Source organism: Heterocephalus glaber, unplaced genomic scaffold (assembly GCF_053883595.1).
Source record: "Heterocephalus glaber isolate CG9 unplaced genomic scaffold, H.glaber_assembly_v1.0 deba00001452, whole genome shotgun sequence".
In the NCBI taxonomy this organism is placed as follows: domain Eukaryota; kingdom Metazoa; phylum Chordata; class Mammalia; order Rodentia; family Bathyergidae; genus Heterocephalus; species Heterocephalus glaber.
In genome coordinates, this window is record NW_028258302.1 from 22,777,261 (window position 1) to 22,801,241 (window position 23,981).

At 54.9% G+C, this 23,981-nt stretch overlaps 1 protein-coding gene and 1 pseudogene across 3 annotated transcripts in view; both read right to left on the minus strand.

Moving 5' to 3' along the window:
• The window catches only part of Igsf21 (immunoglobin superfamily member 21), a 220,645-nt gene that overhangs the window by 180,301 nt on the left and 16,363 nt on the right, over positions 1-23,981 (minus strand). The window lies entirely within an intron of this gene.
• LOC147827278 (uncharacterized) overlaps positions 3,345-23,981 on the minus strand; it is a 33,356-nt pseudogene continuing 12,719 nt past the window's right edge.

Below are 23,981 nucleotides of genomic sequence, written 5' to 3' on the forward strand. Positions count from 1 at the left end.
GGGATCCCTGGGCTTGGGGGGTGTGGCCCTGGATGGAGGAGGAGGCAACTCCCTGTGCCCAGCCCCATGCTTGTGGCCATGAGGCAGACAGGGCTGAGGCTTTGTGCGGAGGCAGCTGAGCCATGGCCTGAGCTCCAGGAGCTGCCACCTGCAGGGTGAGGTCTGGCTACTCAAGGACACGGTGGACCAGCCTGTGCCCAGGCTTACCACACAGACAAGTCTCTGTGTGGGGTCCAGCTCGGGCAAAGCCGGGGACACGCAGTGACACAGTCAGCACCCCACGGCCCTCCAAATCCACATGGAACAGCGAAGAGCAGGGGCTTTGGAGGGGAAGGGTCAAGGCAGGCGGGGCTGATCAAACCTATCTGGAGTCTGGGAATCTTTCTGATGGGACCTGAGGTGTCCCCAGGCTCAGTGAGGACTCCACCCCCCTTTCCAGCCACATGGCAGCTGCCTTTGGGTCACCTCCAGGCAGCTGTTAGGAGGGCCTGGAGTTGCCTGGGGTTATCCCTAAACTTTCGTTCTTTATGGAACCTGGTGTGGTCTGGATCTTAAATGTCCCCCAGGGCCACATGTGTCTGGAAGGTGTCTGGATGGTGGGGTGCTGAGCTCATCTGTGGGTTCATAACATCTGCTCCTCTACTCTGGCCCCACTTCCTCGCTGCCATGGTTGAGCAGCTGTCCTCCTCTGCGCCTCCCACCGTGCCATTCCTACCTTGGTGCTAGCCAGCCGTGGACTGGAAGCATGAGCCAAAATAAACCTCGCCTCTAAGTTGTGGGTTTCAAATACTGTATCTCAAGATGACAAAATGACGAACACACCTGGTTTCCCAGCTTTCAGGTTCCATTAAGGAGAGAGGAGAGCAAGGCCACTACAGATGCCCTGTGTATCCTCGGTATGAGAGTGACCTTGGCTGGGGGTGGGCGCAGAAGTGGCGGCCTTGGTCTTGTTTTCTGAAACAGCACTCAGGCTTAGCGCCAGGTGGACCTGGATTGGCGTCTCTGCTCTGCCACCCACCTGCTGCACATCCTTAAGATGTTACTTGCCTTTCATGAGTTTGTCTCCTCAGCTACAAAGAGGACAATATGCAAAGAGAGCATGGAGAGAGGAAGTATGCTCAGGACTTAGGCAGCAGTAGGGGCTCGGTCCAGCCTGGCTTCTTTCCTCCTGATGACCACCTTCTAGATGGTTCCCTGGAGGACCCAGGTGCCTTAGCCGTAGCCCCAGACACCAGCCCTCCCAGTCAGAATGGGCTCCTCCAGGTGCACCAGGCCAGCAAAGCCCAGCCTTCCCCACAGGGCTCCTGCTGTGGGAGAGAGGGGCCTGCAGGCAGTGTAGACCCTGTGTCCGGATCACTTCCCAGCTGGGTAACTATTGACACAGGCAGCCAGGCCGGTGGTACATCATAATTACTGTATATGTTATGTGTATTAATACTTCACCTTCGCCAGCCCTGCATCTGGGCCATCAAAGCACACGCCAACATTAATCAATTAGTCTCCCAGCCTCCCCAGTCCACCGTGCTTATTTGCTTCCTCATCCTATTGGGGTCAGGAGCCAGGCAGGGCCAAGGTCACTGCCTAGGTCTGTGGGAGGCCCAGTCCCCGTCTTCAGCGCTGCAGGAAGACTGCAGCTGACCCTCCTCCAGCCCCCAGTCCCACGGCTGCACCATGGACACTCACCGGCCCCAAACCCCTCAGCCTTTGCTGACCTCAGAGCTGCCAAAATGGCCCAGAGAGCTTGTCTTGGGGACAGGTCCTCTGTAAGTACCCCAGGTTTTTAGATACCCTGGGCTGCCATGCCCTGGGCCCTTCCCCTTCCCTGGCCCAATGAACCCCCCCTGCAGAGGGATACATGGGCCAGCACAGTGGGCCCCTTTGCCCTGCTCTGCAGCAGGTGCTTAGTGGAGGTCTAAGAAGCGCCCAGCTCCCCACACACAAGGCTGGGTTTTCATGCCCACAGCAGCACCCCCAATCAGACACAATTATCTCCACTGTACAGATGAAGGAGAGAGGCTCAGAGGGGACAAGGGCATCCAAGGTCACATGGCCCCAAAGGCAGAACCAGGCCTGAGACTCATTCCACACCTGGCAGATTTGCACAGGGCTGAGTGAGGGTCTCTTGCCCACTCTGTTGGGTGTGAGTGTAGGGCTATCTCTGCTCTTGGGTGCACAGTGGGGAGGCAGTGGTGCAGGCCACAAAGGTGAGTGATGACATTCCTTTGTGCAAAGCCACTTGGAACAACTGGAGCCACAGGGAGGGGCCGTGAGGCAGAGCAAGGGCTTCTGGGTAGAGCTGGAAGGGGGTGAAGAGGCAGGGAGGGTACATTATAGGTAGGAACCCCTGGAGCTAAGCCATTAGAAGTATTGGAGTCCCCTCCACTGGGACCCCCTGGAGACCCCAGCCCTTGCTGGAATCTGAGCAGGCTCTGGGTGGATCGAATAGCCCCAGCCTCCGGACTGTGTCCACCCCAGCCAGGACCGGCAGGAGCCATGAATGAAACCTCAACCCAGCCCCTCAGCCCCAGTCTCTTACAGCCACCTCACTGGGGCTTCCTTGAACATGGAGTAACACCTGCCCAGCACCACAGACCTGCTGCGGCCTAGGGTGATAGACATTCTCACAGGGTGGGGAACAGCCCACAAGGCGAGAAGGCTGAGCAGATGGACGCCTCCTCTCCTTTTCTGCCTTCTCAAGTCTGGGAACATGAGGGCCTGGAGTTGTTTGAGGGGGAGTGTTGATGTGGGAAGGAGGGGAAGGAGGTGTGGAAGGACAGAACATGGGCCTTGGGAGTAGCAGTTCCTGAAAGGGGTGTGGGAGTGGGCTCCAGAGAAGGGAGAAAAGCACACAAGTCAGACTCTGTCAAAGGACAACAGCCAAGACACAGGCCAGGAAGTACAGGGAGAGAGCAGGCACCTGGAAGGCAGTAGGGGGTATGGGGACTGGAGAACAGGAGCCCTGCAGTAAAGTATGAATTGAAGCACACAGACAGCAGGCCACTGCAGCTCCAGGGACATCAGCCAGGGGCCTGCAGGTCCCACAGATGCCAGGTTAAGGAGTGGGCACTCTGACCTGGAAGACATCGGACCTCAACTTTCACAGGTATCTATGACTAAGTCACCGAGTGACATCAGCAAGGCCCTGCCTGCTCTGGGCCCGGTGTCACCACTGTCAGAGGAACCGCAGATGGAAGCTGCTCGAGGCCATCAGCAGCAAAGAGCCACAGGGCAGGGACAGCGTGGGGGAGCGGTGCTGGGCTCACAGCACTATGGCCGTCTGGAGCACCTGGAACTCAGGTCCTCACCCCCCAGGCCCCTCACCCTCACCCCGACAGCCCACTCTCCCCAGCTGCACCACCAGGAAAGGTCACCAAACCTCTGTGACTCAGTTGCCCCATCTGTGATGTGGGGCTAACATGTAATACACAGGACCCTGGGAGAAAAGAACATTTCTGTTTAGACACTGGTCAGAGCAGGCAACTGGGTCTGCTGATTTATTAGCAGGGACCAAGCCTCCTGTGAGTGCTGACTGCACTATCACCTGAGCACAAACCCAGCCTCTGCAGGGCTGATTTCCGGGGCTGAGCTGTGGTTGTCCAAGCCAGGGGCTCTCAAAACAGCGCGTCCCCGAGCCACACCTCCTCTGCAGGAGATAGGATGTTGGCACTGGCCTTCCAAAGCCCATTAGGGCCATGTGTGGACAATCACAGGATGGACAGCTAAAGAGGACACAGCCACTCATAATTGTCCTGGGTTTATGGCAAAGCTGCATAGGACCTGTAGCGCCTCCCCAACTCTACCTGCTTCAAGCTGGCCACACACTGTAGCGGCAAATTCTCAGAACTCCCTTCTCCTTTGGGAACCCTGTGCTGCTGCTACTGCTGCTACTGCTGCTACTGCTGCTGGGTGGAGCCTGGGTGCCCTCAGAGGGGGCAGGGAAAGAGGATGTCACTGTGGAACAGACATGACCACGGTGGTCCACACACAGAGAGCAGTCACTCAGCGTCAGCCTGGGCTACAACATCACAGCCTTGGACAGGAACTGAGCCCTGGTTCTTAATCATGTTCTCTCTCCATGCTCACCTTACCATGTAAGACCACTTTGCTAATCCTATTCCAGGGACACTGAGGCTCAGAGGGGCTAAGTGTTCAAGGTTCCCCCAACTACAAACTGGCCGAGCTGAGGCTACAGTGAGGAATCCCACACTGGAAAGAAGCACGGGGATTTGATGGCATTAAGGGGGTACACAATGAAGGAGGGCAGGGCCTGCATGTCCCCTACATGGCCAGAGCCCAAAAACCATAGTGACAGAGCTCCGTGTCAAACCTACGGAAGAGGAAAAGAGTGGTGTGGTGAAAATGCACCGTCGGCTTTGTGCCACCAGCCTGCAGAGCTGCCTCCCAGAGGAGGGCCATTAGGACCAGCTCAGCCTGCAAAGGGTGGGTGCCTGATCTCCCTTTCCAGGTGAGGAAGCCAAGGCTCAGAGACACCAAGCTCACCGGGCTCACCCAGCATTCAAAATGCCAAGCAGGACTGTGAGCTCCAGTCTGCTTAAGATTGAGGCTATGCTCTCTCTGCTGTCCAAACATCCTTGGTTCTAACATCGCTTCCACAGGGGTCTGCCTGGACCCAGCCCATTGCTCAGATGCGAACACAGCTCTTGGGACCTCTAAAAGCTTCTTTTCCCGACTGAGGCCAGTCTACTCTCCCGCCTGGGTTTAGCCCTGTCCGTCCCCACTCATCCCACAAGCAGGAAGGTGCCACCGTCTCACGCAGGTCACATCTCCCAGGTCACATCCCAGGTCACATCCAGGCCTCCCAGGTCACATCTGAGGCTGAAGCGAGTATGAGAAGGAACCACAAAGCCACCTAAGAAGATGCAGGTTGCAAATAGGGAGACCACACTCTGAAAGCCTCCAGTGATCCTGGCTGAAACCTGCTGTTTGTTGGCCAGTGACACCTTCACCTAAAATCTCCCATTTGGAGACAAAGGATTCGGCCACCACCACGAGAGGGAGCAGCCGGCTATCTGAGGAGGTGGGTGAAAGGGTCCATCCCCCCTCACGAGCCCGCTCTCCTTCCCAGCCCCTGTGGGGCAGAGGGCAGATGATAGAGTTAGGGTCACAGGAAGAGGTCTCTCCCTCCCCAACCTGTTGTGTGTTGGCCATGTGGTCTACTGCAGCCACTAGAATTCGGGTGTAAGACACGTGAGCCACTTGAGACCAGCCCCTGAATGTCCAGTCCAGACCCTCCCTGTCCTCCTGTCACTCTTCAGCAGGCTGAGGACAGAGGAGATGATGGGGACCCCAGAGAAGAGATCCAAAGTGCAAGAGGCTGGGGTCCCTGGATCAGTGTGTGGCTGCAGAGCCTCTGCCCAGGACCACAGACCTTTGATGACAATTGGGCAAGAAATGTTGTTACATCACTGAGCATTTGAAGTTACTTGTTACAGCAGCCAATGTCAACATCCCTGACTATTATAAGTTTGCTCAGGAGGAAACCTTTTAACAGAGACCTGAATGAAATGAGAGAAAATCACTAAATGCAGAGGGCAGAGCACATGCAAAGGGCCTGGGGCATTATGGTATTCTGAGCCAGAGTCCCAGCCAGAGTCTCAGTGAGTCGTGATGGCTCAGTCACATCCTTCACAAACTCGGGATCTTGCTCAGGTCCAGGATGCTTCTGAGGCTTTGCTTTTTATGGTGAAAACTGGGGCAGAAACTGCCCCTCCTTTATCTCTAGTGGAGCCAAGGAAGGGAGCTGATATGGCACTAGGTACCAGAAGGCTTGGGGCAGTCCTTCCCTGCTAGCTCAGAGAGCACACTCACCTTGGCCAGCAGGCCAGACATGCTTGACTTTGAATGGTGCAGGACACACCAGGACTTGTGAGCCCATCTGTTGAGACCACGGTGAAGGCGGTGGCTCCCCAGTGAGTGGGGAGCGAGAGCTATCTCGCCTGGAATTGCGTGCACTGCCCTGCACCCTCCAACCCGCTAAGGCAGCCATTGCCACCACTTTCCAGACGAAGAAACTGAGGCTCAAGAGGCCCAGGCCCCGGAGTGAGTGGCAGCCCAGCCATTCCACCCCAAGCCACCCTGGCTCCAGCCCAACTCTTGCTAGTGAGTCCATGAAAATGTGGTTACTGTAGCAATACAGCCTGAAGATCCCTTATCTGAAATGCTCAGGACCAAAGTCTTTTGGATTTCAGATTTTTTCAGATTATGAATATATGCATATACATAATGACATACCTTGGAATGGGATGGAAATCTAAGCATAGAGTTCATTCATATTTCATATACACATAACAGCCTGAAGGTAATTTCATACTGTTTTACATAAAACATATATAAAATTTAAATATTTGAAGTATATATAAACATTATAAGTATATATAAATATACATACACACGTGCTGGGAATCATATCCAGGGCCTCACACATGCAGGGGAAGTTCTCTATCACAGAGCTACACTCAGCCTTCATATGATAGTTTAAATAATTTTGTGCATGAAACAAAATCTCTTGGGGTGGAACTGTCCACTTGGGGTCAAACCAGCATGTTGGATTCTGGAACTGAATTCCAGACTTTGGATTTTTGGGTCAGGGACCTTTGTATCTGCTGAAACCGGTGCCTGGAGCTTCACCTGCAGCATCTGAAAAGCCTCAGAGCCCTTTTTTTTTGTGGAAGATGCTTCGGTGCTCATTTCACAGAGGAGCAACCAACCGATGGGGAAACTGGCCCGGGGTTACCACTCTGGAAAACAACAGAGCCATGGTGGGGAAATGGATACAGGAAGCTGAAGTCCACCCAGAGGAACCTCAGAAAGCCACCCAAGACTTCCCTGACCAGGCTCAGGTTAGGAGACTCTTGGGCCAGGCTGTCGGGTACGCAGAAAGCACTCAGAGCGGGAAGCACCCGTGGTAGCCGGGTGGCACCAGGAGGCAGGGCCGGCCAGCCGAGCTCCCAGCCAGGGCTGCGGTTAGGCTACACAGCCCTTCTGATCAATAACATTAGCTCCGTGATCGGGAGCATCCCAGGTACTAACACCAGCAATTAGGATGGTGCCTCTGAGCCTGAACTGAGCTCATCCCCACCCCACATTTCATGCCCACCTTCCCTGCCCTGGCCCTGCAGTGCGGAGGATCCCACAGCCCTGGGGCCTCCCTGGATGCACCGAGCACCCCCAGACACCCCTGTCTCTCCACAGAGGCTGCAGGTCCTTGTCCCTGTCCTGGCCCATGGGGCATCTCAGCACTTGGATACAGGCGCTGAGCACATGGGTGGACACATGCCTGGCCGGCTGTCATCCAAAGGAGGTGCACTGAGGGACATTGAGGCCTCCGAAGAGCATGCAGTACTTGGGGCCCTGTCAGTGGACCGGGCCTGTCAGGAGGCGGGGACACTGACAGGTCTCACCATAGGAGCTCACACACGCTTAGTTCAAGCACTGGGTTGTGTTCAGGCTTTTTAATGGCTTTGAAACATTAACTTGTTTGCATGGGAGCAGGCGGGCCACTCTGCACTTGAATACAACAACCTCACTCATTCAAAGGATAAAATGTTCATTCTTTAAATTACACAGGCTTGTATTTCCTGTGTCTTATTTTCATCTCTCCGAGTCTTGTGAGCAACACGCAGTGCTGTGATGTGCGATTCTTTGAGGCCTGCCCAGGTCCTACTCGCTCCAGTGCACAAATACCTACTGCATGCCCTGTCGATGCCAGACCTCACCCTAGGCACTGGGGATGCAGCAGAGAACAAAACAGGCCTGGGCGCTGCCAGTGCAGATAGCAGAATGATGTTGTGGCTGAGAATCTGGACTCCAGAGCAGGACTGTCTGGGTCGAATCCCTGCTTTTAACACTGACTAGGTGTGCCCCTTGGGTAAGTTACTTGAGCTGTCTGTGAAATGGGGCTAGGACAGTGCCTCTGTCACAGAGTTTAAATGGACTATGGACATATAGTCCTAGAACAGTTCTGATCTGTAGGTTTCATCTTCAAGGGGCACAGTGGTGCACACACACCTGTAACTGCAGCACTCTGGGAAGCTGAGGCAGGAGGACTGAAAGTCTGTGCCCAATCTGGGCAATTTAGTGACTTAGTGAGATTCTGCCTCAAAATAAACAATTTTTAAAAAAGGGTTGGAGATGGACCAGTGCGAAGGCCCTGGGTTTAATCTCCAGTAGTGGAAAAAAAAAATTTCATCATCATCATCATTCCAGTGGGAATTTATAATACTATAAATTATAATATTAATACAGTGGCTCTGCAGTTCACAAAGTTAATTTTTTCCACAATTCCAGTTGCAAACCAAATTGGATGAGAACCAAAACAAATCAACGGTTAGGTTCAGTGGTTGGGTTAGGGTTAATGCGGAGAGGAAATGGAGGCAGGGTGACAGGGGACCCCATTTCCCAGCTACACTGAGCCGAGGCCCACTTGGCAGGCGAGAGGGCTCCCAGCACATGGCAGGAAAAGAGCAGGTAGCTGGAGTAGTCGGAGAGGGCAAAGCCTCGTGGCTGCAGGAGGGAGGGATCCTGCAAGGCCAGTGAGGTGGCCCCACTAGGCTGAGGAGCAGGACTGAGCTTGAGTACAAAGGCAGACCCTGGGGATGAAGCCGGAAGCAGCCAGGGCTCTGATTTACATTTTAATAACATGTCTGTGGGTGCAGAGGGAGCTGAGGGCGGGCAGAGAGGGTGGCAGCTGGGACCAGCTGGGAGCCGGTGGCAGGCCCTGGCAGATGGTGGTCTGGCTGGGCATGGCAGTGACAAGGCAGAGAGGCAGCCAGATCCATGGCGTGCTAGGGAAGAGCCTAGACCGGAGGTGGAGTGTGAGGGATCAGGGTGACTCCCTGTCATTATGTTTTCCTTTGTGGCGCTTGCTATAGGAGGCTTGTGTTTTATTTTTGACCCCACCATTAACTCTCTGTGTGACCTTGGTGTGACACCTAACCTCTCTGAGTGGTGCTTTCTTGTCCAGGAGCCTGAGGATGAGGCACCATCTGGCCTCATGGGCTCGAGGTGAGGCGGAGCAGAGAAGACACCTGGACAGAGCGGGTGGGACCCTGGCTGGAGGGGCGGGGTGGCCAGAACCACCAGGACCCTCAGGGTTCTGCGGTTCCTCTCCCCTCCCAGGGCTCAGGCTGATGGAAGACCCACTGGGATGAATGGGGGCCCTTCTCCCCCATGGAGCAGGAGGACAGGGTGCTAGAGTGGCTCCCAGAGGGCTGCAGAGAGAGAGAGAGGACGCTGGCCATCCTGAGGGTGAAATGACTCCACCAAGGTCACCTGCAGGGTCAAGGTTGTGGCCCAGAGAAGACACAAGGGCGCCTCCAGGCTGCCCTGTCCTACCACCCTGTTTAAATGAAGAGGGAAGGTATCTGCAAACTGACAGAGACCTCCCCCTGCTGGACCCAGAGCTTTGAACTTGGGGTACTCAAGGGAATACAGGGATGAGTCCAGCCTCCCTTGGTCTGCAAGAAACCAGGAGATGGAAGATGGGGAGAAAGTGGCATTTTTACCTACCCCTCTCTGCGCCGTTCCTTTTAATATGGTACTCATTTCTCATATACCCTTGTCTAAACTTAGTCAGAAAGGGCAGATTTGCCCAAGGTCACACAGCACAACCAGGTTCCCTAGCGAATCTACTCTGTTCACTGCCCTGGAAGAAGCCACATAATTTCTCCCCTAAAAAATGGAGCCGAGATTCTCTTGCTTTCTGCCTGGGAGGCTTGGAGCATGTGGCAGAACAGTCTGGAGAGAGTCAGTGGAAAGACGGCTGCAGGAGCTACAGTCTGTCCCCGTTCTGGATTCCATCCCTTGACACCAAGGGCACCTATGGACTCACTCATCCTCCAGCCCCAGCCAGCAGGGGCCCTGAATGCAGCTCTGAGAGACGCCGCCGGCATGAGGGATGTCATCGTCTCAGACCCTCCCGCCCTTCTGTTTGGACTTGAAAACATCAACATAAATTACTTTCCTGATATTTACTGCTCGTGCGCAGGGCTGATGGGGGCGTACATATGCTCCCCATCCCCGGCACAGAGAAGGTCACCCCTAGGACGTCGCCGCTGCTGTCCCCTGTGTCCCAGGGCCTGGTGCCAACTGGGGCAGCAGAGTCTGGGCTGGCGGCTGGCGCGGGGAGTGGCTGCAGCTCTGGGGCGGGAGCAGGGAGTGAGGTGGGGGTTTATGGCGAGTTTGCACATGGTCGGTTTTGCCATTAACTTTGAATGCCTTTGTGGGCCTATAAAGCTCCCCGTGGTGGTTCATAGGGAGTATGAATTGAGGAAATTGGTGGCAAAAACAAGGTAATGGGTGGCTTTCAGATACCACACGAGGGTCAGGGAACAAAAGCGAGAAGCAGTAATCTCACCACAAAAACAGCTTCGATGATAACTTTTTAAAAGAAATCACATACACTCCTTTCTGGCTCCCCTCGAAATCCTATGCCCTTCCCCCCCACAGAAGGCTAGCGGGATAATCACCCGGCATTAGCAACGGTCATGTCTGAGTAGGGCTATTTTCTTTTTGTGCCTTCCTAAATGCTCTAAATTATCCCCAGCTCTCAGGTATTACTTTTGGAATTGAGAAAGAAAGTTATTTTTTAAAGTAACATAATCCAGAACAGCAGGAAGGGATGTTTTCTGAGGCACTCACCACTCCCTCAGGAGAATGGCCAGCCTGAGCTCCTGCTCTACCATCTCATTTTGTTCTCAACTCAACCCTGCAGCATGGGAGATGGGGAAACTGAGGCACGGGAAGTTAAATGTCTTAATATTACTGAGAGAAAGGGCCTCGGCAGGAACCGGCGCTCTGCCCCTCTGCCCCTCTGGCCTGGCCTCCACAGTTCTCTGCCCGAAGGTGCCCTGGTGAACCAGGTCACCTCTGCGGGCTTGTCCCAGCCAAAGTGAGGGGCGCTCACCTTGGAGGGTCCTGGGCTTCCTGTCATGCTGTTTGAGGGGCTGTGCTTCCTCTCTGGTCAGAGCTGGTGGTCAGGAAGACCTGGTAGTGTCCTCAGGAGACTGGGGAACTGGGCCTACTAGAGAAGGTTCTAGACCCAGGCTAAGCCAGGTCAGGATCGGGGCAGAGACTGAAAGTGTAAGGCTGGAAAACTGGACTGGCTTCCTGTGGGGAGGCAGAGTGGGGCAGGCCCACCTCCGAGCAGGGCCAGGCTAGACCAGGCACGAGGACCCCTGTGGACCCCAGATCCCACCCAGGTCAGCCTCACTGGTAGGGGAGGGTGGAGACCCAGGGGAGGGGGAAGATCAAGAGGAACAGAGAGCACCCTGAAACATCCTCCTTCCTCTGCCCATGGTTTCCCCACACAAGCACGTGGGAACACCAGGGAACAGAAAAGGAGACAGAAGAGACACATTTTCTTTAGAACGATAAGGTCTGGGGACACTGATCCTACCCCAGGGGCTCCCACTCTGACGCAAAGACACAGCTACTGCCTCCATAAAGCACTGGTCTGTTGGAGACACAGCCCTGCCCAGGAGGTCCCTATCTGATGGGGAAATGCTACCCTCTACCCTATGAGAACTCCCATGTACCTGGAAGTCAAGGCCTTGCCCAGAAAAAGGACCTTAACACCCTTTAAGAGATTAGAAGAGAAGTGACCCACCAGGTCACCTACATGCAGATGCATTCCCAGGGCCCCAGAGCACAGAAGGAACAGTGCTGAGCCTTCAGGGAGGATCCCCTGAGAACATGGCTTCTCTGGCTTCCAGAAGGCCAGCCGCTCTGCCAGGGTGGGGGCCACATCAGCCAGTGAGAGTTTGTCCAGGCCCCCTAGGAGTCCAGGACACCGACAGGGAAAGCAAGGAGAGCAAACCCAGTCATGACACCGGGAGCCACGGACAGCTCTGAGAGGAGGGAGGGTGCTTGGATTTGTCATTTGAAAGGATCAGCCAGGCTATAGGAAGGAGAAAGGAAGGGGCAGGAGAGAGGACAGCTGCTGTGGCATTTATCGGGGAGGGCAGGGGGTGAGGGACAGAGTCTCAGGGCTGCAGGGCCGGGCAGAGGGCCCCAGTGAGGTGAGAGGAAGCTGCACTCCAAGCTGCTGTCGGGGCTCAAGAATGCAGGCTGGGCCCCCTCTCCAGATGCCACTGTTTTCGGGAGTCCTCGAGGCTGGGCAGAGACATCTGCTGTTCCCCAGCACATGGGGACCAAGGTCAAGCTCAGCAGTCCTGTCCTTGGGAGGAGAAGGCCCACCCAGGCCTGCATCATGCTGTGGTCCTTGGACCAGGAAAGGGGATTTGGGGGAACATTGGGCCACAGCCTCCAGTCCAGCCATCCAAACACTGGGTCACAAGTGGCCCCCTCAGCTGCCAGCCTTTAGCCACCCAAGGCTGCCAGAGCCACGCCACCCTGCCTGCTGTGTCCCCCATCTGGATGGGCATTTGTCCCACTGGCTCGCAAAGCCTCCGAGCCAGGCAGCACTGACCCAGCTGGGAGCGGAGCTAATCAGCCCCTGATTTGCATATATGCAAACAAGGTTCTGCTGTGGACAGAGCAATTAGCATTGCCTAATGCCAGCCAGGCCACTGGGACGGCCCTGGGGCCAGGATCTTATCTGCTGGGCTCAGAGCCCAGCTCCTGGCTGAGGGTGTGGGGTGGATGGATGAAGTCCTGAGCTCTTCGATGTCACCTACTAGAGCTGGGCAGCCTGCACCAGGCCATCTGAAAGGGATTCCTGGGCAGGGATATTCTGGGGAGAGGGAGGGGCTACCCGGTGATCCGGTGAGGCCGACTATCTCAGGGCCAATGACAAAGGGGAACAAGTCAGGACTATGAGCTGAGAGGCTGAAGTTCTAGTCCTAGCTCTACTACTTGCTACTATGTGACAATGGCAAGATCAACTGACTTCTCTGGGCCTCAGTAGTCTCATTTGTAAAATGGAAACAGAAGCCTATAATCTCAGTGCTCTGGGAGGCCGAAGCAGGAGGATCACAAGTTCTAGTCTCAACTGGGGAAATTAGTGAGACCCTGGCTCAAAATAAAAAAATAAAAACACCTGGAGATATAGCTCAGTGCAAAGGCCCTGGGTTTAATCCCCAGTACCAGAAAAGAAAAAAATGGAGACACAACACCCACGTAGGCTGTTGGGAGGATTGAGTCCTTACAGGTAATGCTCGAGGTACAGAGTGGCTGTTATTTCAGTGGAGTCCCCCAGGCCCAGACACGTCCTGGAGGAGATGCAAATCATCTACTTGATTCTGCTGGGCTGCTTCTTGCCTCGCCCTGCTGGGGGTTGTTCCACTAATTTCCCAAGTGAACTGTGTTGTAAGTTGTGTAAAGTGGATTTCCACCCAATAACTTATGAGCCAGCTGGAGAAGTCGGCCAGGATATAAAATTAGCCCCATTTTACAGGCAGGACACTGAGGCCGAGAGAGGGGTCTGCCCTCAGTGCCCGCCCTGCTGGCTGGGGAGGAAAGGAGACACCTGGGAAAAGAGTGGAGCCCCAGTTTCTTTTGCTGATCACCTCCCAGGGCTCTCAAGTCTGCGTGTTTGGTCGTCAGGGGGTGCCTGTGTTGGGGGGACCTGTCAGGGCCATGGCAACTGGGGGCTAAAGGAGGCCCACAGCCACATGTGCACCCCACCCCCAGAACCAAAGGACAGCTGAGGAGAAGAGGAATAGATAGGACTACTTGGGGTGTGGAGGCCCACAGCGCCTGAGGAAGGGAGCTTGGGGGCGTGGAGGAGGGAGTCCCTGACCAGCTGGTCAGGGAAGGCTTCCCAGAAGAGGCGGCTTCTGAGCTTTGACAGCAAGGACATCATGCCTGGGTAGGGGGACAAGGGGACAGGGTGGGAAATGCCTTCAGCAGAAGAAGCAGCAAGAGCAGGGGCTGAGAAGATGCAGGGTGCTTCTCACACTAGAGGACAGAGCAACAGAGAAGGGACAGCACTGGCTTGGTCTGGGCTCTCCTAGTTGCAGAGACAAGGTCTGAAGCTCAGATGGCTCAAGTTGGAGGTGACCTGAGACCCACAGTGGGGAGGGGAGGTCGATGAGGACAACAGCTGTAGGGACCTGGGCTCTCTGAACTCCCTGCCTGCCGTGGAACAGACTGGCCGCTGGCCGCAGAGGCGCGTTCACAGTGCACAGGCTCCGACAGGAGGAGGGATGTGCCAGGGCTCTGTTGGGCAATGGCAGCAGGTGCTACATCGACCCTGTGTCACAGATGGGGAAACTGAGGCCCAGGGGCACATAGGCAGCTCACTGAAGGCTGCCTTGATTGTGGTACTGTGGTGTGAAGCTGTCCCCCAGGTTCACGTGTTGGAGACTTAATCCCCAAGGTCACAGGTGACTGGTGTCTGGAGATGGGGCCTTGGGAAGCTGCCAAGGATCAGATGACCAAGGATGGTTTCCATGGTTTTATAAAGAGACGGAGCCGGCACCCTGCTCTGTCACACTGTGTGACTCCAGCACCAGGCTATGATGCAGCACCAGGCACTGGGAAGATGGCAGTGTCAGGCTTCTGGGCTTCCGGCCTCCAGAACCATGGGCCAAATAAACTTCCACTCTTTACAAATGGCCTGGTCTTGAGTATTCTGTCACCAAAAATGGATGGAGACAGTAACCGTTGGGCCACACTCCCCCACCTCAGATGGTGGTCCAGTCCCAACTGGCAGCAGCACTCCAGGGGCAGTGACAGATGAAGACAGAGAGGGTGCCTGGGCAGCAGGAAGACATTCAGGAGCCAAGGATGCCTAGGGAAGTGTGGGTAGCGGTCCCCCAGGTGGCACTCGATGTTCTCACCGGGACCAGACCTCATCACAGTGGATGTGACCCAGACCCTGGATCAGCCGCCACAGATACCCAGCCCAGCTACGACATCTCATTCTGCACGACTGTCCCCAAGGGCAGGGAAGTGGAGACTCATTCAAGCGCAAAGTCATACAGAGGTTTAAGCAGCAGCACACATTTGGATACAGATGCCACAAATCGGCTTTATTGAAGAGAATAAAAAACACTTGCAGTTGGGACCATTCTAGAGAACCAGAGAAGATGCACTCTGCACCTGGGAGGGGCGGGAGCTTGATCACAGAGCCGTGCCAGGGCCCCCTGGGTGGCAATGTGAGTTTCAGAGTCAGAACCAGGGCTAGGCACACTGGTCCACCCGCAGTAGGCACTCAGTGAGTGCCTGATGACTAAATACCAGGGTCTGGACTCTAGTTCTCCCACAGACGCTGTGTGGGGCTCTCTCTGTGCCTCAGTTTACTCATCTGCAGAAGGAGACCACTATGTCCACAGACAGGAGATGGCAGTGAGATACCTCGGGAGCCTGGCTCATAGCAAATGCTCAGTTAAGGGAGATGGCTGCAGCAACACAGCAACCACACCGCCAGCATCCTCCACGAATCACCACCTAAGAGGAGCCAGCCACGGGTGTCCTTGGCCCCTGTGTGGGACTGGCTGGAACAATCACACCCCAAAGCAGCCCTGGGTGGCCAGGAATAGCTTCTTCCTTTCCTATGTCTCTCCCCCCTGCCCACTGCATCCAAACCCTGGTCTGGGCTTGGCTATGAAGGGAACCCCCAGCAACTGACCCAGAATGACACTAGTAGCATCGGAATGTGTCTCCCTCGCGGGACTCCTGGGCAACCAGCGGCCAAGCAGTGCCCTCTTCCCGTTTCTGCTCAGGCCTGTGCGAGTGACATAGAGGAGCCCCAGACAGGGCTTGGGGAAGAAGAAAGGGTGGCCAAGGACCGGGAGGGATTACTGTGCTTCCATGGTAAGATAAGGATCTAAAGAACTCTGATTCTGCAGCCCTGGGCTCAGCAGAGGCTTCTCCAGGCTCTGATAATGTGGGCTCCAGCTCTCCTGTCACTTAGGACATTTCAGTCTCATCCCTCCCTGCAGGGACCTGCTGGGCGGGGGCAGAGGAACAGGGTCCCCAAGGCAGGGCTGCTTCCAGCTCAGGCTCTTACTCTGTGCATGTCAGGCAGGTCACTCCCTGTGCTGAGCCGAACTTTCCCTCTTTTAAAATGGGGAGGCCCAGCTAGGCACGGTAGTGTGTGCCTGTCAGCCCAGCTACTCTGGAAGCTGAAGCAGGAAGATCAAAAGTTGAAGGCCAGACTGGCAATTTAGTGAGGCCCTGCCTCAAAATAAGAATTACTGGGAGTGTAGCTGGGTGCTACAGCACTTTCCTGGTATGAGCAAGGCCCTAGGTTCAATTCCAGTACTAACGATTTGGAGACCATGATAGTAGAGCAAAAGGTAAGAGTCAAGAACTAGACTGCCAAGAGATGGAACCCCAGCCTAACCCTCACTAGCTGTGTGGCCCTGAGTCGGTTTCTTCACCTCTCTGTGCCTCAGTTTCAACATTTATAAAATGGGGAAAATAATAGAATCTAACTCATTGAGTATTTAATGCCGATTAAACTTATTAATATTTATGAAGTGCTTAGAAGCGTGCCCAGCACGCAGTAAGTACTACATAAATATTTGTTAAATAAATATCTGTCTTGCTTACCTCGAAGGGTTGGGGTACAATCATCAGAAGATAAATACAGGAAAATCCTCCACACATGGTAGAAATCCAAGCAAATAAATTACAGTATGAATTCTCTTTATATCTCCATTCCCCAAAAGCGGCCTCCCTCGATGGACTTCAAAGTGTGAAGCAGGAAGAACAGATCTTGAGGCCTCCCACACCCAGATATAAAATAAGGCACTGCCCGTCAGCCACGGACCTTGAGCCTGCCACGACTGGGCACTGGGGAATCACGGATGGTTCTAACCAGGAGGGAGAGGGTCAGATTTGTAACTTAAAGGGTCAGCCAGGGATACCACCACCAGCAAGGGGATTCACAGTGGAGCCTCCGTCTCCCCATCTGAGAAGCGGGGAGAGCAATGTGGAGATCAATGGCACCTAGTTCTTGGAGGAGCACGTGGGGAAGACGAGCACGTGGGGCACCTTGGCAGGGGCAGCCCCAGCCCCTGAATCACAGATATAATGTGCCTCTTTCCTCCCGATCCCTCACAGGAGCGATCTCATTTGGGGGAGTCAGGGCCCTCACCTGCAACAGGGCCCATTACGCAGGCTCACTGGGGGACTGGTGCAGGTGAGAACTCGAGGCCAGGGCCCCAGGGAGCACACAGGTCTGTGGCAGCCCCTTCCTGTAGCTGCAGAAGGATCTGTTGATCAAGCTAAGTCATGCAGAGGCCTCTAATCCCCTAGGCATGGCCACAGAACTCTCTGCAGGATTTCTCTGCCTCCCCTGATTAACTGAGGGCACCTCTGAGCAGCTGGCGGGAGGCAGCAGCCACAGCTAGGCCTCGCTGCCCACGGTGCCTACCCAGGGTCCCTGGATGTGAGGGCCTGGGGTGCTCAGGACCTGCAGGTGGCCCTGGGCTGGTCAGGCCTTGGGTGGGGGCTCAGAGGCATCTGGACCCATGCCACGTACAGCATCCGCACCTGAGAAGAAGCTGGGATGTTTGTCCAAAGGCTCAGGCCTGCCTGGGTCTAATGTGTTTGCCTAAATGCTCAGGCCCCAGATAAAAGCCTGCAAGATGAGCAGATAGTCTGGGAGCAATTAACCCTCCCTGAGGTGAGCCGGCCAGCAAGCGGAACAGACAGCAGCCCAGCCGGGACAGGTAGTCACTGGACTTCACAGCCCCTGGGAGCTTCTGGGGCCAGGAATACAAGGGCACAAACACCTCTGGTGGCTCAGAGGGGCGCAAGATGACATCAGAGTCCTCACCTCATAGAGGGCAGTGAGGCTCAGAGAGGACAGTGGGAGCCAGATGGCTTAAAGTTGAGCGCCCACACGACGAATGATGGACACCCCAGATGGCAAGAGTCGACAGAGAGCACGGAGGTGGCCAGAGGGGAAGGAGTCTCCTTTCATTCACTCACTCAGTCATTCAGTCACTAACTCATTCATTCATTCACTTATTCATTCATGTGCTCATTCACTCACTCACTCATTCACTCATTCCTTTGCTCACTCACTCAGTATTTCCCTAAGGACAGCCAGCGAGCTTTCTCCATGATAACCCACTGCTCTTGGCTCCTGGAGTTTAGAAAACATCTGGGTCCTCACTGCTGCATGCCTGAAGCCTGGCATGTGGTTAGAACTCCAGAAAGACCCCCTCATACCAGTTTATCTCCTATGACAATCACCCTCAAAAGACCTGTTCTCTTCATTGTCATTGTACTGAGGAAACTGAGGCTCTGGGAGGCAAAGTGACCCGGCACAGGCAATCATGGGCTGGACACATTCAGTCCTACTGTGTGCTCGCAGTGAACCGGCCCATGAGGATCTCGGGCTTCCGGCCCCCTGGGGTCAGCTGGGAGGATGTGACATCATGGACCATCATTTCCTGCAGTCACTCTGCCCAGGGGTGACCAGGGGAGGTGGGGTCTGCTGGGCACCCACAGGGCTGCCAGAGAGAAGCTGTGGATCTCAGGCTCGGCATCCCTAACCTAAAAGTCCGAAGTCCGCAATGCTCCAAAGCCCGAAACTTCTGAATGCTGACATGACAACACAAATGGAAATTACTTTCTTTCATGTATACAATAAAATAAACAACATTAAAATAAAAAATAAAATAAACAACTTAAAATGTTAAAAATTACCTTCAGGTTTTATGTATAAGGTGTACATGAAACACAAATGAATTTCGTGTTTAGACTTCGGTGTGATCCTCAATAGTTCAAAATCCACAATCTGAAACACTTCTAGTGCCTAGTATTTCAGAGAAGAGATGCTCTGCAGGCACATGGTAGAACCCTTCCCAGTACCTCTGCATCCACAAACCGTATTGCTCACAGGACTCCGTGGAACACTCCCCTGAGGGGCAGGTTTCAGCCCATTTGTCACATGCAGGAATGGGGACTGAGAGAGGTGGAGACACCTTCCTGGAGCCACCCAGCAGGTGTGTGGGGAGGCTGGAGTTCAGACTGCCCCTCTGCAAACTGGTGCTCTATCCTACCAGGGAACCCGGGAAGACTGCAACAGGGCTGGGACCAGCAAGGATGTGGTGGTCAGCCATGGGGAGACAGGACTGGCGGACCTGGCTCCTAGCCCAGGCGCCACTGGTGGCCTGGGACAATGGCTGTTTTAAAGCCAAATCCAGCCCCCATCTCCTTTATGAAACCGCTAATTTTAGCCAGCCACAAAGTCAGGCTGAGCTTTTAAAACTGGACTGATTTATGCTTTTCCTTAATTGCTCCAAAAAAGTGCTGTGCATCTAGAGAGAGAGAGTGAATATAACTCAATTTAGGTTAAGAATTTAAAGCTGGGTTCCCACTAGTTTGGCAAGAAGAGAAGCACACCGTAGCAGGGTCCCCTCTCCCTCCCACCCACCAGGAGCCTCCATGTCTCTGGGTCCCTCAGGCCAGATGCTGCTGGGGGAGAAGGCAGGGGGCACTGGGGGCCGCCAGCCATCTAGGAGAGGACACTGGGAAATCTGCAACACCACTGAACCTGGCACTACCTGGCACTACCACGGAGCCCCATGTGAGGCCTGGAGCACAGGTAGGGTGCCTGAGGCCCTGAGAGTGCGGCCCTGACCCCAGGGTGCTGCCAGGCTGCCCTGAGTGGCCTGCAGGGGACACAAGCCCAGTCACCTCAGTCATCCCTCTGTGGAAGGCCTCAGCCACTACAAGCACTGCTACTGCACGGAAGCCAAGGTTCCGGCCCTGCCATACAGCCTAGGCCTTTGCCAGTCAGTACCGCAGGCAGGGTCCCTGGCCCACGAGGTGCACAGAGATCCAGGAGAAGTCTGCAGAGTCTCCTGAACATGTACGGAAGGAGCTAAGCTCCTGAAAACTCACTGACCCAGTTCAAATCCAGGCTCTTAACATTCCCTAGCTGTGCATCCTCTAGAAAGTTATTAACTCGGTTTACCTGTACATACAATGGGGCTAATGATGCCTCTGTCTCAGGATCTACTGAAAGACTGAAATGATGCAGTAGGAAATAGCTAATTGAAGAGGGGAGAAGCCCCAAATCAGAGACCATTAGAGGAACTTTCAGAGATCTGGCAGGGAAAGGAGCCCAGAGAGAGCAGCATCCTGTCCTAGGTGGAACATGCTCGGGCATTATCCAAACTGGTCTGGACTTTTCTGACTGTTTCCTCCGCCTCCCAGTCTCCCTCCCATCAAGATCTCTGGCCCTGGCATGGAGAGCTGAACTGAGGCAGGAGAGAGGAGGGAAGAGAGCCCCTCCAGTCCCTAAGCCCCTTGTCCTCAGCAGCTGGCTCTCAGGCTGTCCCACAGGTTTGCAAGCTAAAGGACACAGAAGGACGCAGGCTTCCACCATGCAGAGAGGAGCAGAGTCAAATCAGAACCCCCAGTTCGATGGGAAGAATTCATTCCCCTCCTCGGCCTGAGCCTGCACTTCGGGGCTCTGCCCAGTCAGTCCCTCGGTGCTGCTGTAACAAAACGTTCCCACTGGTGGTTTACAATGGACAGAAACCCAGGGCTCCCAGTTCAGGAGCCCCGGGGCACATCTGGTGAGGCCTCCTTGCTATGTCATCCTGTGGTGGAGGGCGGATGCCCGCCTGCCCCCACTGCTCAGTGTGGCCATGACATCAGCCTAGCATAAGAGGGGACACAGCCAAGCCACAGCATCTTCTGTGAATGGGGACAAGGAGCCCACTCTCCCGAGCTGTTTCAGGCTGAGGGCCAGGCTGCTCAAAGTCCCACCTGCACCTGTCTAGGAGCTCCCTGACGGTGGTCCTTGCTCCTGTCCCTGTCCGCACCCTCCCTCACCCTGCAGTCCTATTTCTCCGCCTCTACCTTTCACCCTGGGTGAAGGCTTGCTTAGGCCTGGATCCATGTGCCAATGCCACCCATGGCCAACTCATGCTCCCATGCATGAGCAAGAACACGGGGTGCATAGTAGGACTGAATCTGCAGCAGTGACCCCTGGGAAGCCTGGCAGGCCCCCCACTTTCCCACCTCCCCGTCATCTTTCTGGATGGGACCTAAATCCTCCATCCTCTCGCATGTCCCGGCTCTAGCTGCTCTCTCTCTCCTTCCTGAGCCAGGCCCCCGAGTGAGGGATTCTCTGCTGCTCCCGGAACGCTATACCGCTAATAAGATTAAAACATATCTCCCTCATCCAGCATCGATTCATAGCACTGATTTACTGTTGCTTCTCAGCTGCTACAAAACGGATGCGCGGGCCGCCACCTTAATCTCGATCCATCTCCTCCCTGCCAGGGAATAACTGCTAATTAATACCTTTCTGCCACCGCTGCCCACCAGCTCTGAGGGCATCAATACTCCTGGGCTCCCTGCCACCCGGTCCACTCACCCAGCTGCATGGGGCTCTGTCCCCTCACCAGAGGCACTGGTACAGCATAAGCCAGCAAGTGGTGCTGGCTGACTCGGAAGAAGTGACTGGGCCAGAGAGACCCCAGTTCAAATCCCAGCTCCCCACTCACCAGCTCAAGTCCCTCATCTGAAAATGGATGTAAGGCAGAATTAAAGGACCATGGGTCTGGCACATACTTAGCGTGGTCCCCAACCTCCTCCAGCCTTTGCCTGGACGCTCTCTTGGCCGCCAGTCCCTTGTCCTGGGTTTCCCCAGGGCGGAAGTAGGTGCTGTCATGGACCAACTGAATTTGTAGCAGGGAATTGCAAGTGCCAGGCCCCCTGCGATGGGTGTGTCACCCAGAGAAGGCCCCAGGAGAAGCAGTCAACAACAAACACCCAGCCAGGGGACAGCAATGCCCCAGCTGAGCTGCATTCTTCCTACTTCTTTTCTTCTCCTTGTTCAGCTCAAAGACTCTTCCTGTGAGAAGCCTTCCTTGATCTTTCTGTGTCTAGAGAAGCTGCCTCACCCTGCAGCAGGCCTGCGTCCGCATCCTCACAGTGGGGCCATGGGCTGTGCCGGGCTGCTCATCTATTTACTTCAGTCTCAGCCAGCAAAGGCCGAAGCCCTTGATTGTCATTCCATATCTGATAAACCCATATCAGATAAATGAACAGCAAGCTCTTCATGAGTACTAGCTAATAACAACCACAGCAATAATAATAGGATGAGCAGGATTCTCACTTCTCTTCCCTCCAGTGAAGATCTGGCTGAATGCCCTCTCTCCTCTGGCAGAAACCATTAAAACCCTTGGCCACTGTGTGTTGAATGACTACTAGACGTCAGATGCTTTAGCAATCCCACCAACAAAGCAGAGAGCATCATCCCCTTTTCCCAGGTGGGAAACTAAGGCTCAGGGCCAATACTTGCCTTGCCTACATCTAGCAGATAACTCAGGGCTCTCCTCAGCCCCCCAGCTGCCATCTTACAGCCAATGAAGGAGGAGGGTTGCTTCTCTAGTAGGATATCTGGATGCCAGGGCCTCCTGGTGGCTGCCAGCCTGGGACCACCGCTGCTGAGAGCAAGGCCACTCACACCTGTGGTCACCAGGGGATGGAACTTGAGCAGCCCAGAGGGGACCTCAGCTTGATCTTGATTTCCACAGAGCACACAGAAGGTCAAGGGTGGAGAATGAAGGCCAAGCACCCTGCCAGGTGACTCTGGTCTCCATCCTCAACCTCTGTGAGCCGATCCCCTGCAGAGGCAGCTGCAGGACCAGGCAGGTCCCCTGCAGGATTCCCCTTGTCTCCTGGGTGCCTGCTCCCTGGCTGGGCCCCAGCACTGAGAGGGCGGGGTGGGGACAGAGGCAGCTGTGTGAGCCAGGACCAGCACGAGCACTTTAATAAAACATAACGAAGCGTGTGATCATAAAATATTTCCTTTAATTCAAGGCTCCCTTGAGGGTGGGGCAGCCTGTCGGGCTGGCAGTGGAGAGGGACTTCCGGGGGGGGGGGGGCGGTCCTCAGGCTGGGCCCAGGGAGGTCAGTGTCTTCCCTGCTTGGGGATATGTGGCCCCTGGGGACTCCCAGACAGAAGGAGGCAGAAGTCAAAAGGCTCTGGTCACAGATGCGTCCTGTCCTGCTGTGGCCTGGGATGACTCACAGGCCTCTGAGTGGCCTCAATTTCCCCATGTGTAGAGGAGAGGAGATGGACCCTAAATGGAAAAGCCTCAGACCCCCTCCTCCAGCCCAGGGGGTGGGACTTCCTCTCCTTCTACTCCCACTCATTTCCAAACACTTTTCTTGGCTGTTTCCCATAAAGCTGAAGAAGCTCAGCCTGTAAAAACAGGCAAGGAGAGGCCTTGGCTTGATTTGGGGACAAGGGTCCCCTTCAATTATCATCCTGACCCATCTTCTTAACTCCCAAAGTGACATGGGGTTCCCCCATGGAAAACTGGGGTGCCAAGGAACACAGTTTGAAAACCATGGGTTAGCCAGCTCCTCCTGTCTCTCAAGGTCCTGCTCATCTCTCAGGGCCTCATTTGAGTTGGCCCAGATGGTCACTCCCAAACACTATCCTGTTTCTCACCACCCGAACATTTATTAGCATGATTCTGCTTCATTACTTGTTTCCAGCCTGGGACTGGAACTTAGTAGGTGCTCAATAAACAGCCCCCCCACCCCAACGCAGTTTGCTATTACTCTTTCCAGCCCATCTGGAGTACAGGTGTTTGATCAACATTTGTTGAATGAATGAACAGATAGATACTCAAAAGAAGGAAGGAAGGATTTTTTTCTTTCTCAAATGGGTGTGGCTCCGCCAGGCCTGCCATCTCTTTGTGAACCTCCTCCAGGGCCACACCCTGGGATGGCAGCAACATCCTTGCTGTAGACCCACATCATCCAAGTTCCCAGATCTCACCGATGCCTGCTCTGCAGGGCCTGCGCCTCGGTCCCGTGGTGTGTTGACACAGCAGGCGCACAGGAAACCTCTGTGGCCCACATGGCCAGATGCCGGGGAGGAGACTGGAACCTCCAGGCAGGTGCTATGGGCTAGACTGAAAATGTCCACCAAACTCAGGTGCCGAAGACACCACTGCTGACGGGCTTCAGGGAGGTGGCTGGATAGGGTGGTTCTCACTGCATCAGGATGAATCCTCCGCCAAGGTCATTACCAGAGGTGATAGAAACAGGAGGGGAAGCCGGTG